Raw genomic sequence first — 15877 nt, forward strand, 5'->3', positions numbered from 1 at the left:
CCTCAACTGAGTCTGAGTATATTGCGCTTGGAAGCTGCTGCACACAACTACTATGGATGAGACAAATGGCATATGACTATGGTATGTCGATTCCTGCACCTCTCTTGATTTTGTGTGACAATAAAAGTGCAATAGATCTTTCTAAGAATCCTTTCAGCATTCTAGAACTAAGCACATTGACATTAGGCATCATTTTGTTTGTGAACTAGTTGAAGACAAACAAGTTATCATTGAGCACATATCTATAAAATTTCAACTTGCTGATATCTTTACCAAGCCCTTGGACCGCAACACATTTGTGCACTTGCAAAAGTCCTTGGGTGTGTGTGAGCTCTAACTATCTGCCTTTTGAGTGCATGTGTAGAGACAGGGGGAGGATGTACAGTATCTCGGTTTCTTTTACATTTATAAAAAAAAATTCACAGAGTTTCTCACTAGTTGATGTGTTTTTTTCATTAAGGAAAAAAGCTACTCTTCATAATTTAGAACTGTTGAGTGAGTGACATGTGTGACAGGCAATGCATGGAGAATGTGTAGGAAGCGGTAAAGTGTAGAAAGGAGCATCAAGATACACTTTACTAGATAAGATAAAGCCGGTGCTTATCTCATACTCGAGGGACAAAGGAGAAATCTTGTCAATAACTCGAACGAACAAAGGAGAAATTTTGTTCGTACCATGGGAGAAAATTTTCAAAAAAAAAAAAATCAACAAAAACAACAATAAAAAAGGAGATGAGGAGAGTCAGTCATCCAGAGAAAGACTTCGAATGAAATTCTGGCTGTAAAGTCACCTCTCCGTTCCTCCCATTGCAGAAAGGAGCAGTAAGAAGCAAACAACAAAAAAAACAAAAAAAAAGCCTGCATATTGCTTCATAGTCTGTCACACTTCCTTATTTGAGGATTCTCCTGCACTCTAAGGTATGCAGAAGTGAAGACTATCCTGGATGGAACAACACTTGTGTTGTTGTTCTTATTTTTTCTTTCAAAGTGATTTTCAAAGTGTGTGTGTTTGAGAACTGTATTTTTCTTTCCTCCTGTGTCCCACATCCTCGCTATTGGAGAGACAATTGTTTTTACACTTACTGATGGGGACTGGTGACGTGTTTGCAGTTCATATAGGCTTTCGTTGGTTCTGTTAAGTTCACTCAAATTATTTCCTAGCTCATTTCTGCGAGTAAGACATTGATAGTCTGTGCTGGTTATGTTATGAATGTGAGTTTTGGTTATATCCAGTTTAGTACCAGTTTTCACTAATTTGTGGTTTTGAGTTTTCATTGTTCAGGAGGTAATTCGTTTCGGTGTTTGGTTGCTGAGTCTTTTAAGCTAACTCCACTTTATGTGCTTCTTTGAAACGCTCGATTGCGGATCGAATGCAGCTGCGAGACTCTGATAGTTTGATTGAAGAGTTGCCCCCAAAGCATCCTTGGTGTTCTCCATCACCGACGACTACTATTTCTACCTCCTCACCTACCATTCCTTCATCGCCGCCTGCTGAAACCCATGTTCCTGATGTTTCTCGACCTCCAATCAATGATCCTTATCCAGATCTGCTGCGTAATTATCTGGATTCACGCGGAAAGCCTCCATATAATGCGTCTGACCGGAGTAGCATTCATCAATACCATCAGTCCAAAAAGGATGCGGCGGATCCATCACTTTGGCAGCCACCGTACCAGCCAATGAACCTTCGTTTTCTCACCTCTTATGGTATTTCTCGATACAATGATTTTCAGCGTAGAGAGGTTCATGATCAAAGGTATGTGCTTTGAGGCCCTCATGAAACTGCTGCTGTTATGCGAGTTATAGAAGCCAATCATCTACTGGATACTGTTGTCGATATTGAGCCATATATCAAAGAGGTTATTTTGGAATTTTATTCCAATTTTCACATCTACAATAATGTGACAAAAAAGACTCCTACCTATGTGCGGCGGAAGATGTATGAGTTTTCTCCTTAGATGATCAACAATCTTTCAGACTCCAGCTATTAAGTGGCATTCAAAGTCTAAGACTGAGCGAGTAACTCTCACCAAACATGCTTTGGCAAAGTATCTCTCTTGTGAGAAGGTTGTAACCTGGAAGGAGCTGCGAACGTCTGTGATGTCTAAGACACTGGCTGGATTATATATGATATGTTTCATGGATTGGATTCCTTTGACTAATAACTCCAATGTCACCATTGATCGTGCCAAGCTTCTGTACTTGTTGGACAACAAGATTCCTTTTAATTTTGCCAAGTTGGTCTATGATCAAGTGGAACGAGCAGCCAGGTTTCAAAATCAAATCCACAATGTTCTGCCTTTTCCCAACTTGATCTACAGGGTTCTTCTTTTCCAAAGGGAGATTGATCTTGAGCAGTATGAACAACACTCACCTCTGCCAAAGAAATTCAATCTCGAAGTACGAGCAGGTATGGGTGGTTTTAAACGTCGCGGTGATTTTGTCTTTGGTCACTCTCTGGCTGGTGACCTGCAACATAGTTCCTCTCTGCTTTTGGATATGGCTACTCGTCTAGAAGGTTAGTTCTCTTTCTGTCTTCTACGGTCGTTTCTCTATATCTGTGTTAGTTTTTTTTACTCAATTGTGTCCATCAAGCAGAGGGAGATTATGGTTCTTTCCCTCATCCTTCAAATGATTAGACTCACAGAGTGGATTCTGATAGTGAGGCTCAAGGTTATGAACCGGAAGCTGATGACACGGATGCTGAAACTGAGCCTATTGATGAGGATGTGTCTGATACTTACTTTGCTCGTAGGAACTTTGAGCCTGAATATGATGAAGAGGGTTTTGAAGATGTTGAATCTAATGGTTAGGAAGTTAATCTTAAAGGGGGAGTCTAGAACTTAGGGGGAGTGAACTGGTGTTTTATTTTTCTTGTTTATTCCAGTAACTCACTCTTTAGTTTTATCTTTTCTGTTTCTGTCTTCTCTGTTTCCTTGTTCGCCCTGAGAAATTGCGTGTGTAATCGTTGTGTCTGGACACAGTTTATTGACGTAATGAAGCAAGTATTAACATCTTTTGGTCTTTGAATATTGTTATTATTGAGGGGATATGATGTGTGCTTGTGAGTGTCCAAGAGGTTTCTTGTAGGTATGCTTGAAACGAGAAATTGAATAAAAAAAAGGGGGAGATTGTGTGTGCAGTCTTTATGAGCATCATAAGTCTACGAGTTTGTTGGAACAAGGCGGATGCTGTTCCATGTCAAAGGAGTATTCATCAAGCAATAAGTGATGACGTGGATTTAGCGCCAACTGGAGTGATGACAAGAAGGAGATCACAGAGTACATTCTGTTTGAGAGGAAGATATTCTCTTGGTGATTTGGAGGCATTCAAGATCGTGTAATCCAACCTAGAAGATCCATGACGTACTATGTCTATAAAAGGAAGACGACAGGGATCAGCTAGGGTTGGCCGTTTAGTGAGGAAAAAGCTAGAGAGAAGTTTTTTCATTGAGAGAGAGTAGGATTACTCTGTTTACGGTAAACTAGATAGATAAGGGAGAAGCTTTTCTTTGATCTGTTCTAGTTAAGGGGTAGAAATCTAAGGTGGCAATCTAAAGTATTTTAGGTATTGTGTAAACTTAATCAAGGGAGTTGTAAACTAATTTATCAGATTTCTAATAAAGTGAAAAGCTCAGTGTTTCTGAGTACTTGGTGAGTTTAAAATTACACGATATTTCTATAGGCCGTCTCATATTTTAAAATTACACGATTAATAAATTTACCTTTAATTTTAGTTTAAATAACAACATAGATTATAAAAAAAAAAAAAATATAAAACAAGTTTGAGATTTCATCAATATTATCACATACTTTTAACCCAAAATATTGGGGGAAACAAAATATTTAAAGTACACTTTATTTTTTTTTGAGAAGACGAAGCTGAGGTTGCATCATAAAATTAATATCTGAAAATAACATATAATGTTTTAGAAAAATATGTAACTTGGATTAGTGAACCTATATTCATTGTCGGGTTTAACTGTTTCACCATTTGTAACATCCGCGAACCAAAATGTGAGTTTTGGGGATGGGTGCCGATCGACACCAATATTGGTGTCGGTCGACACCAGTAATTTCTGCTTCGTTTAGATTGATTTAATTGTCGATTTGAGTCGGTTTGGTTTGAGGAAACAATATAACAGGGTTACTTAAGTGGAAATCGACGAAAAAGGGTTTTGGGGAAGTTTTTGTTTGTCGCCGTTCCATAGTTTTGAGAGAGAAAAGAGAGAAAAGTGTTATCTTGGGAGTTTGGTTATTTTTGGGAAGATTGTTGGCGTTTCTGGTGAGAGCTGAAGCTAGGAGGGTGTGAGAAGCTTGCTAGGAGTGTTGGATTCGTCACTGTTGGTCAGAAACTTCCTGCAAAGAGGTGAGTGCATGACCATCGCTTATATAAGATAAGATCTCTAGGTTTTCTATGATTTGTTGCTTATGTGATTGTTTCCTTTGAGTTCTCTATGGATTTCGCGGCTGTTGTGGCTGGGTTTTGCTTCTGAGGATGCATGTAGCGGATGGGAGAAGCTTGGAGGCAGGATTCAGAGTTCCTGATCGAAGGAAATCGATGCTCGGCATCAGTGTCGATCGACACCTGCTAGGGCATCGGTCGACACCAGCGCGAGGACGATTCGATAACTTTAGCGAGGCTCGATCGACACCATGTGGAGGTGTCGTTCGACACAAACTAGGGTTTTGGGAATGTCGAGAGTGTTGGTCGACACTTGATTGCTAGTGTTGGTCGACACTTGATTGTCAGTGTCTGTCCACACCCTCTGTGTCGGTCGACACCCTTCTTCAGTTGCGACGGATGCATATGCTTTATATATTGCCTAGTTTTTTTTATTGAGTGTTGTTTGTGGCATGTAGAGATCTTATTGCTTGTGTGTATAGCCTAATAGATGAGAAGATTGCCTCACCGAGTATTTATCAAATACTCATGCATCTCAATTTGTGTTGTGGTGCAGGTAAAGGCAAAGTGTGATCGTGGAATTGATATGCTCAAATTAAACCCTAGAGCTATTCTCTCAAATTAAGAGATCACTATAGTACTGAAGGGTCGAATTCCACAGAGACTCAAGATCAAACACAATTGATTATAGAGTTTTATTATTACGCTAAACAAATTGATTTAAAGTAAGAAAAACAATGCAAAATATTAAATAAAACCTGTGAAAATTCAAGGGATTAAAAAGCTAGGTCTAGGGAATTTCTCAAGTAATTATGAAATATCAAATCAATAAATTAATTAGGAGTCAAGCAATTAAAAATCAGATCTAGAACTACAAACTCAATTGTAAAATAAATCGGTTCTCATTGCAAATATTATCTAAATTCAAAAACAGAAAATCAAAATCTCTTTGTAAAATTCTAGGTTAAAAAATCAGCTTTAAAAAAAATAGGTTTAGATTTGTTCACAAAATTACTAAATCAAATCTCTTTGCAGGAAATAATTTTATCAATTTATTTTCCTAGAGTATTAATTCTAGATGGCCAATCAAGGATTAATATGAAGAACAACCAAAGATGAAGATCTAGAAATATAATATTCCTAAATAAACATATCTCATAATCCATAAAAATCCTGTAAAAGCCCTGAACCTAATAAACAAACTACTTAGACATATTCAATGAAACAAAAGACAATAATGTGCAATAGAAATTAAAAGAGTAAAGAGGGAGTTTAGAAATTCTTCTCTCTACAAAAGAGTTCAGATCTCTCTCCCAAAAGCTCTCAATATCTTCCAGAGTTGCAGAAAATAAAACTTGCTAGAACAAAACTTAAGGGTTTCTCAAACCTAAAAATACTATGTTTATATATCTGTCCTAAAACACGTCTAGAGACTAATGATGCAAATACGGAAAACTTCGGGCAACGTTGTAAAACTTCCAAATTTGAAGACTTGGCTTGACTTGCATGGGTGTCGACCGATGCTCGTATGATGTCGGTCGACGCTGTTCATATACTCAAACTCCAAATTGATTTCCTCCGGTTAAATGCTCAAAAACCATCCAAATTGCTCTATTTCGCTCCATCTGTGCCAAAATCCTAGAAAACCTGTAAAGACTCTAAAACATCCTAGAAAACGAATCAATAGACTCAAAAAACGCATTTATATCATGATTAAAAACCGTAAAAACCATGATATATCAGGAATCAAGGCGATAAAGAGGAGGATGTTCTAGTGACTCGATTGGTTGTTGTCTGGCTTTGCTAGGTTGCTAAAGTTGAGTCATTAGAATGTGGTTTAGGTTGCTGGTTCTTTGATTCATATTGTTTGGAGTATTGGTTTAATTGTTACAGGTTATTTGAGTAATGGTTATTTATTGGTTTAATGATATTGGTTATGTTATCTGCTGTTATGTGCTTATGGCTAGGTGGCTAGTGGGTATGAGACCACTAGTTTAGACTATTATTATTATTTTTATAAAAAAATGGGTCATGTCATTTCACCATCTAAGCATTATTGAATTAATCAAAAATTCTATTATGGCAGGTGATGCACTTGGACAACCCCGTTTTAGTGACATAGCAATAAAAATGTTTATGAAACTTTGTATATTTACATTTAATGTGGGGTATCAATATATTTAAATGATCTCTATAATTAGCCCAACAATCGACATTCGACATTAGAACTTTTAGAAATATGTTTTCAAGGGATATGAATATGGAATGAAGTATTCTAGGGATAAAAGGTAAGAAGATTGTCGACTCTTCTAATGAGTTTCTTAAGTCATTTTTGATTACCATGTGATATATTGTTTATTTGCCAAAAAAACATTATTGTGTTACTAGACAATATATGTTATATATAGATTAGTAAAATAAGTATGGTTTTAATATAAATTTATCTTTTAAACTTCAAATGATTATATTTATATTTAAGGATTTTTATTGATAAAAAAATTAAAACTAAAACCCTGCGAAAATAGATATAACAAAAAAATATTATCTTCAACAATATATATGTTTTATATCAGTACATACCTTAATAAAGTAAGTTTAGTATTTATGTAGATTTACACTCAAAAGTTTGAATGATTACATTTGAAATCAAAAACTTATATTGATAGAAAATATTTTAAATTAAAATTCTGCACATGTGCGGGTACAAATTATAGTATTTTATTAAAATAAAACAGAACATGTGATGTGATTGAATTGCATTTTGTAAATTTAACTTGGTGATCTGATGGTCATATATCTCTTTATTTTTTTAGGGGCAATTATAAACACAGTGGCATTCTTCTATCGTGCTCCGCTGCGTGATCTTCCCGTTTGATCGGCCTTTGGCTTGGGGGCAATTTAAACACAGTGCTACCGATCTCATTGGGGTCTTTACTCTTACAAACAAGGGCACACCCTTTAATGATACATGTACTTGCATCTACAAAAGTTTTTCCTCTTGGTGTCTTTTTGTGATAGTATTCATTTGGAAGGACTTCAAAACACAATTTGTGACCCATTGTTTCCTTTAATTACCATCACGCCTATTATTATTTAAGACATAAAAATCAATTTATATTTTTTTAAACAAAACATATATATGTATTAATGTAATGTTTGGTTGACAAAAAAAAACATATATATGTATTAAATTGTCTACTAAAATTTCTTATATTAATAAAAGGCACATATATACACGTATACAGTTGATTTTTTGCGAATAATTTATCATTATAACTATAATAACAATAATCATATAGTTCTATAACTATGATATAAATGTATATAAAAGTATAAAAATAAATCTTTATGAAATAATATAAACCGTATATCGTTTTCATGCTTCTTTTTTTGTTATATATCTAAAATATATTTAGTTTCTAACATATTTAAACGGTTGTCAATATAATATATTCAAACGGTTGTAAATGTAGAAATACACACCCTATAGCAAGGATGGTGAAGATAGTTAAAATGGTCACCGAGATTTCATTGGGTCTACTCATCTTTGCTATCATAAATATATGATCTTGTTTAAAAGTGAACAAAATTTACAAGTATTTATAACAAAAGTTACATGCATGTGTCTAATTTTAGTACCTCGGTAAGTCTTACACCACGTTAAAATTTGTTGATAAAGACATGGTTCTCCATTGATTCGATCTTTTTGCTAATATAGACTTACGATGGTTCTCCATTGATTCTATCTTTTTGCTAATATCTTTTTTTCTATCTATATTTAGTACATCGTAAGTCTTACACCTCCTTAAAATTTTGTGATAAAGACATGGTTCTCCACTGATTCTAACTTTTTTGCTTGTCTAACTAAGTATGAGAAAGTTTTAGAATCACACAATTATATCTGTTAACCACACCCCATTAAACTAAAATATAAAAATTTAAATATCGGCCGGGATTAAATCAAGAAAGAAAAAATAACAGAAAAAAACAAAAGTCAGCAAATTTAAAACGAGCTACTAGAGATTGTTTAAATAGTGTGAAATGAATTTGACATAGCAGGTGATTATATCCTTATGGTAAAAAAGAGTGGAAACTTTATGGCATAACAGGTGATTGCATTGTCTCACATGAAGTGGTGTTTCAAGAATCTGAATGTCCCTTTATTTCTATTGGTGAAAAGCAATCTTAACATAAACTATTCCTCACTAATTAACTATTCCTCTGTTTCGTCGTAGTCTTAACATAAATGTGGCACTCGTTGTACAAACGTTATTTTCTTTTGAAATCTAATTTAATATTTGTTTTCAAAAAAAAAAAAAAAACAATCTGGTCTACTTTCTTCTATAATACCGGTAGGTGCTTATTATGATGTTAATATTTTTGGCAAATGCACAACCCGTTCTTTCTTAGATGCTAGAAGTAATGGGGAGTCCTAAAGTCTAATAAGTGGGAATTGATTTTGTTACCCCGCCAGTGATTACCCTTCATGTTATAGTGGCTGAAACTATTGATGTAATTGTTTGGGTGGTTTCTGTGAATAAGTGACCCAAATGCAAGTATGGGAAAGCCTCTAAAGCAACTAGAAGGTTCAAGAGAAGCTTACTCCTTTGGCATGTGAGGAACGTGTTTGTGGGTGTTAGGAATAAGTCACCAACTTAAGGGATAGAAAGGTCTTTTATCCTGAGTCATGTATTTTCTTTTTATTTTTGTTAAAGGTATTCAATATTATAAATAAATGTCTAATGGGTTATTTTTGGATTTAGGCCCATTACAATCTTCTTAGAACCTAAACCATACACATCAAACCAAACAAAACCGTAAATCAAAATTGACCCGGGTTTATTTATTAACGAACCGCAATCAAACCGGTCGCTCTGTAACCCTAATCCCCCAACTGAAGAACTCAGTTGAAGCTGCCGTCTATAATATTGCGGATGCTCATCGGAACAGGACCTCCGCTAAGCCTGGACGACATGAGTCAAACGGAGATGGTGATCCAAAACCCGTTGTCATCCCGCCACCGTAGAGCAGCTTTGAGGAGGAAGAGGAGATCCGAGCTTCGATTGTTGAAGAGATTCAGGCTCATATGTGAGAGAGAAAAGGCAGTAGGGAGTAGATCTGAAAACCTTCGATGGTGGCATAGCTCTTCCTAGCCATAGACGACCTCCCCCATCGAACAACAGCCCTGAAAAGCCTCTAGAATCTCCAGTCTTCAGATCTAACCACCTTCCTCTCTCGATCCTTGCCGTGAATGAAACGACCCGACCATTTTTTTTTAAATACAATATATAATTAAGCATCCCATACTACTTAATTAAACCAACCCAAACCACAAAAACATCATTTAAACCAGCAATAACCATCTTACACGGCAGAAACATAAAAATAATACCAAACCAACATATCATTAATACAATAACATTCCTAACCATTCTACCCAGCAACCTAACATAACTCTAACCAAGGTTCTAACACATAACCATAAATAACCAACAACACACAAATGAGACCCTAGATCATCCTCCTCCACACCGCCTTGATTCCACGTTCACACTTTACCTTTACCTGCACCGCAAACACAAATTGAGATGCATGAGTATTTGATAAACACTCAGTGAGGCAATCCTCCCATCTACTGGGCTATACACACAAGCAACTGAGATTCTATTATTAAAGCCAACAACCAAAACACAAACAACACAACAAACCAGGAAAACAAGACTCGGTTAAGTCTGGTGTCGATCGACACTAGGCCGGTGTCGACCGACGCTAACGCGTCGCTGGTGTCGACCGACACTAAGTCGGTGTCGACCGACACTTAACCAACATGGTGTCGACCGACACTAACTGGTGTCGATCGACACCACTTTCGCAGACACGATCTCCACGAAGCCGAATGACGAACCTCCTTTCCAAACCGCTTCCAAACCGTCCCAAACTCTTCCAAACTTCTCAGGAGCCTATGGGAACATGAAAACAACCAACCCACACAAGAAAAACACCACAAACACAAAGAAACAGCTAAAACAACAGAGTTCTGAGGCTTAGATCAGCCATGGTCAAGCACTCACCTCTTTTGCAGGAAGATTCTCACTCAACAACGACGAATCCCACACTTAGAAGCCTTCTCCTTCGTTCCTAGCACAAGATCTTCACTCCACAGCAACAAATCTCTCCAGAGCAGCCAAGTATCTCACAAATCTCTCTCAAAAACGTTTTCTCCTTCTTCTCTCTGCTTCTCTGTCAAAAATGGCTCCAAGGACAAAATAAGTCGAGTTCCCCTTTTAAACTCGAGTTTAGGGCTTCCCCTAAACCAACCACGCAAACCGGACAATTAAAATCAAACCGATCGAACCGTCTGTAAACGGTGTCGACCGACACCACAAGTGGTGTCGATCGACACCCTAACCAAAATTCTAGAAATTGGCTTGCGGGCGTTACAGTGAAACCCCCTCTTCTACTCCACGTCGCATCACCGCCGATAGAGCTTTTACCGTTGGTGTGTCGAGGAAACTTCTCCCTTCCACTGCTCCCTTGATTTTGATAAGAAAGCTTCACTTTGTTGATGCAACAGTTTACAGATGAAGCACCATGAGCCTTGGGGCTCTCTTCCGCGCCGGAATCGACGGAGAACCCCCACCGACGGTGCAAGAGTTTGTGATCAGAAGAAGAAAAACTTTGGGAGAGAAAATCGCCGCGAGTGAGATCCACGCGCCTGCGATTTTCTCTTTTGGGTTTTTAAGCCATGTATCTTCTTCCTCCTCTTATCTTTTGGTTACGAGAGTCTCGAGTTTGTTGTAACAGAAGAGCGAAGCGTCAAAGTGACGACGCGAGAGAAGTGACTATAGAGAGTTAGAGAGAGAGAGAGCTTGATTGGGTTGGTGAGTGGGAAAGCTTGAGAGTGGTTCCAAGTGTAATCCGGTGAGAGATTGTAACGGTCGAAGCTCTGGTTTGAGCCAAGTTATAGTGGATATCGGAGTTAACCTCCAGCGAGATGTAGGGTTCCAAGTGATTAGGAAATCAAGTTGATAAGAAAAATAACTAAAAGAAAAAAACATTTTTTTCTTATGGAATTTGAAACCTTTTCTCCAAGTGATTAGGAAATCAAGTTGTTACATTGGAAACCTAGAGGAGTTAAAAGATTTCAAGAGATTGAAAGAAAGATCGTGTGTGCTTATGTGATCAAGCGTTGGATTCTTTGGTGACAAAAACAAATACGAACACAGCAGGTGGTGAATTCCATACCGATAAATCAATAATAATAAAACACTACTGTGGGGAATTCATCATCATCGACCTCTACCGAGCAATAGGGTTCACTTCAGTTCCAAAGATCATGCACACTTCCCTGGAACTCATTGAATGCATATCTTGGCTTTCAAAGGCCTCAAAAACAACTTGAGACATGGTTGGTCTTGTCACTGAAGATGGATTTCAGACATGACATTGCTAGTTCAACAACTTTCCAAACAGAACCAGAATCATAGTCTCCATAAAGATTTGGATCTATAATACTTTTGATGTCTCCTCTCGCAAGCATTATTCCCCACCCACTCTGAGATATGTCTCTTTTCGCGGTTTTGGTCTATCACAGGCTGGTTTGTAATAATCACCAATAGTACAATTCCAAAACTATACACATCACTTTTTTCCGTCAGCCAATTTGTTCGGTAATATCTGTAACATAGTTCAAGGTGGAAGACTATTTACTTAATCCTTGTTAAAATAAAACAAAATCTAAAAAATATATTTTCATACTTAAGGTAATACTTACTCAGGATCGAGGTATCCAATAGTTCCAGCAACAACTGTTGATACATGAGTACTTTCCCCTTCGGACGGAAATGATCTCGAAAGCCCAAAATCAGCAAGTTTGGTATGGAAATGTTCATTCAACAATATATTTGTGGTTTTGACATCTCTATGAACCATTAGTGGTTTGCATCCATTGTGCAAGTGCTCTAAACTTATGAAATTATATCGTTCTCACAAAGTTTAAATCAGTTAGATGAAATAAACAAAGAAATAATATGATGAGTATTTGAGAACTCAAGACAAACCTTGTGCAGACTCGACAACTATCTTTAGTCTAGTTCCCCAATTCAGTATATAGCCACCGCATTTTCCTATGTATTTTAGATATATAATTAATGAGTACTAGATTCTCACATATAATAGTAGACAATCGTCAAAATATTCTTATTGTGGTTGGTTCAATGGAAAACTAACGTATTTCGAAAATATATTTATTGTGTGACTTAACCAAACAATAGACATATAACTTACCAATCAATACCCAAAAAAAAAAAAATACCCAAAAACCCCAAAATATTCATTGATATTATTATTTTTTACTTTTTATTAAAAAAAGTATCCAAAATATTGACAGAAATACTGATTGAACAACTCTAGGTACTATGGATGGACAAATAAAAAAAATAACAAAATTGGTCAATCTACAAACATGTTTGAATCTCAATCATTCGTTTTCCTCTTACTCGGAAAGGATTCAAACATGACTATTTTAATCTAGTAATAGTTTTTTTGAAATATATTTTCTTTAGATTATAATGATGTCAAAAATTTTTGTGTTTATCATTAGTTTTCCACTTTTTTATTTATTATCAGAGCAATAATAAGAAAAATGAAGAACATCATTAATTGGCTTGTATAAATTATTTTGAATAATTTTATGCCTAGTGATTTACGTTGTTGTGCCATAACCAAGATTCAAAACCTATAGTGTGTTGTAGAGGACAATATATATATATTGAGATTTTGAAGTGTTCAACACTTTGGTTTGATATAATTTCACTAACATGTATTGTTATTGAAAACAAAATATGTTGTCTTTGTAGTGGGAAAATATTATATTTACCTGACATATGCTCATCTAAGTCTCCATTGGCCATGTATTCGTAGATGAGAGCAAATTTATCTCCTTCACAATACCCGACGAGGCCTACCAAATTCTTGTGATGTACTCTAAGAAGAAGTTCCTCCTAATGTACTATTTGATACATGAAATTAGCTTTAAAATGAGTCTTGAATGTTTCATATACAGTTTTACTATGGGTGTTGGTATATACCTCAGCTTTGAATTGTTTATATCCTTGAGCTGATGAATGGGAAAGCATTTTAACAGCAACCTGCTCTGTACCGTTTACTGAACCATAATATACAATTCCAAATCCTCTTTTGCCAAGAATTTTTTGGAAATGGTATGTCATGGTTATGACCTCAGAATACGTAAATTTTGTATACGTTATCATTATTGTCGGTTCAGATGATCTAACGTCCGAGGGTAGCATACATGATGTTGGAGCTAATTATGCGAGGAAAATATTCAAAAGAAACTATGTAAGTTTTATGTGTATTCATAATATAATTAGTAATATATTGATAGGTGAACATATTGTGCCTACCTTCATCGTTTGATGGGTTTTTCTTTTGAGTAATAAACAATATGATTAATGCAAGAATGAGGGCTACCACAGAAGCAATTGATGCTACAATTGGGATTGTGATGCTCTTTTTCTGTCGTCCACCCTCTCCATTTTTGTTTACACAGGACTCCAATGTGCAATGAAGTTTTGGATTGCCTCCAATGCTTTAGATTGCAAGTGTTGTTCAAGAAAATTAGTTTATCATAGAAAATATTTTAAGATCAAACAAATACAATACACAAATTCTTACTTCAATTTCAACAATTTCTTCTCAAGAAGCTTTTGAGGAACTAAGCCACTAAGATTAGTCCCACTTAAGTGTCTGTGTTATGATAGACACAAAGATCAAACATAATTCTCTGTTTTATATAGAGGACTATCATGGGTAACTTACGTGACCACGAGCGATTTTGGCGTCAAGGTCAACTATACCACCTTGACCTTGACCTTGACCTTTAATTAAAGGTGGTAGAGTTGACCTTGATGTCAGGAAAGTATCTGAGCGTCCACTCCGGTTTATTGTATAATGACTCGAGTTCCTTGCCGATTCTACCAATTTTCCCGCTTTGGAAAAAACCGTTATCTGATGTATATGTAAAACCGGTAGAGGATTCATTATAAGGCGAGCCTTGAAAGGACAAGCCCATGCCCGTTATGTAGCTTAGCGGATCGGGCATGGGCTTGTAATTTTATGCCCGAAAAATGGCGGGTCACGCGGACTCGACCGGTTTAGTTTGCGGGTCAAACGGAGATTGTACGATTTCGACCGCGGGGATGCGGTCAGTCCGAAATTTTTTCCGTCTCCTTCCACTAAGTTTCAATTCTACTCGATTTCTCAATAAATCTGGTCTGTTTGTGATGAATCTGAAGTTATGTTAGTGAAGGCCTGTGTGAATTTTGTGAATTTGTCAAAGGATTAAAGAATGACGCAAATTGCTACTGGAAATGAAGACCAATCACCGGCGCAAGCTGAAGAAATGCCGACATGTATGTGAGATAATTTTTTTTTGTCTTTGTCTCTCTCTCTGTTTCTCTTAATTGCAGAGGAGCTCCACGATGCTTTGCATAAGTCATTTGTCAACAAGAGCTAGCTTGTAGTTTTATGTAAATTGATTTCAAGAAGATTTTGCTTGTTGTCTAAAGTGAAATTTGTGTTTTTGGTTCTTTATGCAGACAAGCAAGAGGAAGGGTTACTAGGATTGGAAAATATAATAAGCTTCAAATTCAGAGAACTCCATGTACCTACGAATGGTTTTAGTTCTAAGAGCATTAATTATTGGTGCTGGTGGTTTTGGTAATGTCTACCGAGGAAAGCTTGGGGATGGGACAATGGTTGCAGTGAAACGACTCTCACGTAAGTTCTATGCTTACTCTCTTGTAAACAACAATGGTTGCTTTTGCTTGATCATATTCTGGAAATGAGAGGACTGATTAGTATTATTTTGTAATATGAACAAGAGGAACTTACACACTTTATAAAGAATGAGTGCAGGAAAGGTCTGCAACTTTGGGTGAGTTTTGCTATCTTACACACCTTATAAAGAATGAGTGCAGCAAAGGTCTCCAACTCTGTGTGATTTTTGCTATCTCACATCTGTTTTTTTTTTTTTTTGTTGGTTATTCCATTTGAGAAACAAAGGAGAAAATCAATGTCCACTTCATAGCCACGAAGGCACACTGTTGAAGTTCCCACTATACTTATATTTTTCCCATTAATTAAATATATATAATGTTTGTAAACTTGTTATTAACGAGGATTTATACTGTGGAAATAGGGCTCCAAGGATTAATCGACCGTGGGAGCAGAAGGGGCTGAAGCTGATCACTGATTTGGTATGTTGTTATATATGTGTTTCTGTTGTTGTGCGCATTCAGTTTTCAACATCTTTACTCTTCTGTTTCAGCTGCTATAGTTGTTCTTTGCTCACTTCTTTGTTCGTCAAAAAAATTTCAAGATAGCAATGATAAAGATTGCAGAAGAATCAAGTTCTTGTCCGTTTGTTCTGAACCTAACTTCTTCAATATCA

The 15877-nt window shown here is 36.4% G+C and overlaps 1 long non-coding RNA gene across 3 annotated transcripts; it reads left to right on the forward strand.

Moving 5' to 3' along the window:
- Positions 14624 to 15877, forward strand: LOC104778100. 3 transcript variants are annotated; one of them, XR_002037573.1, is made up of 4 exons: positions 14624 to 14837; positions 15024 to 15361; positions 15490 to 15683; positions 15755 to 15877. It is a non-coding gene; the product is annotated as an uncharacterized LOC104778100 (long non-coding RNA). The 3 variants fall into 3 exon arrangements; XR_002037572.1 differs by having other exon boundaries at positions 15024 to 15204; positions 15309 to 15683; XR_766390.2 differs by having other exon boundaries at positions 15024 to 15683.

The sequence above is a fragment of the Camelina sativa genome, chromosome 3 (genome assembly GCF_000633955.1).
Source record: "Camelina sativa cultivar DH55 chromosome 3, Cs, whole genome shotgun sequence".
Taxonomy (NCBI): domain Eukaryota; kingdom Viridiplantae; phylum Streptophyta; class Magnoliopsida; order Brassicales; family Brassicaceae; genus Camelina; species Camelina sativa.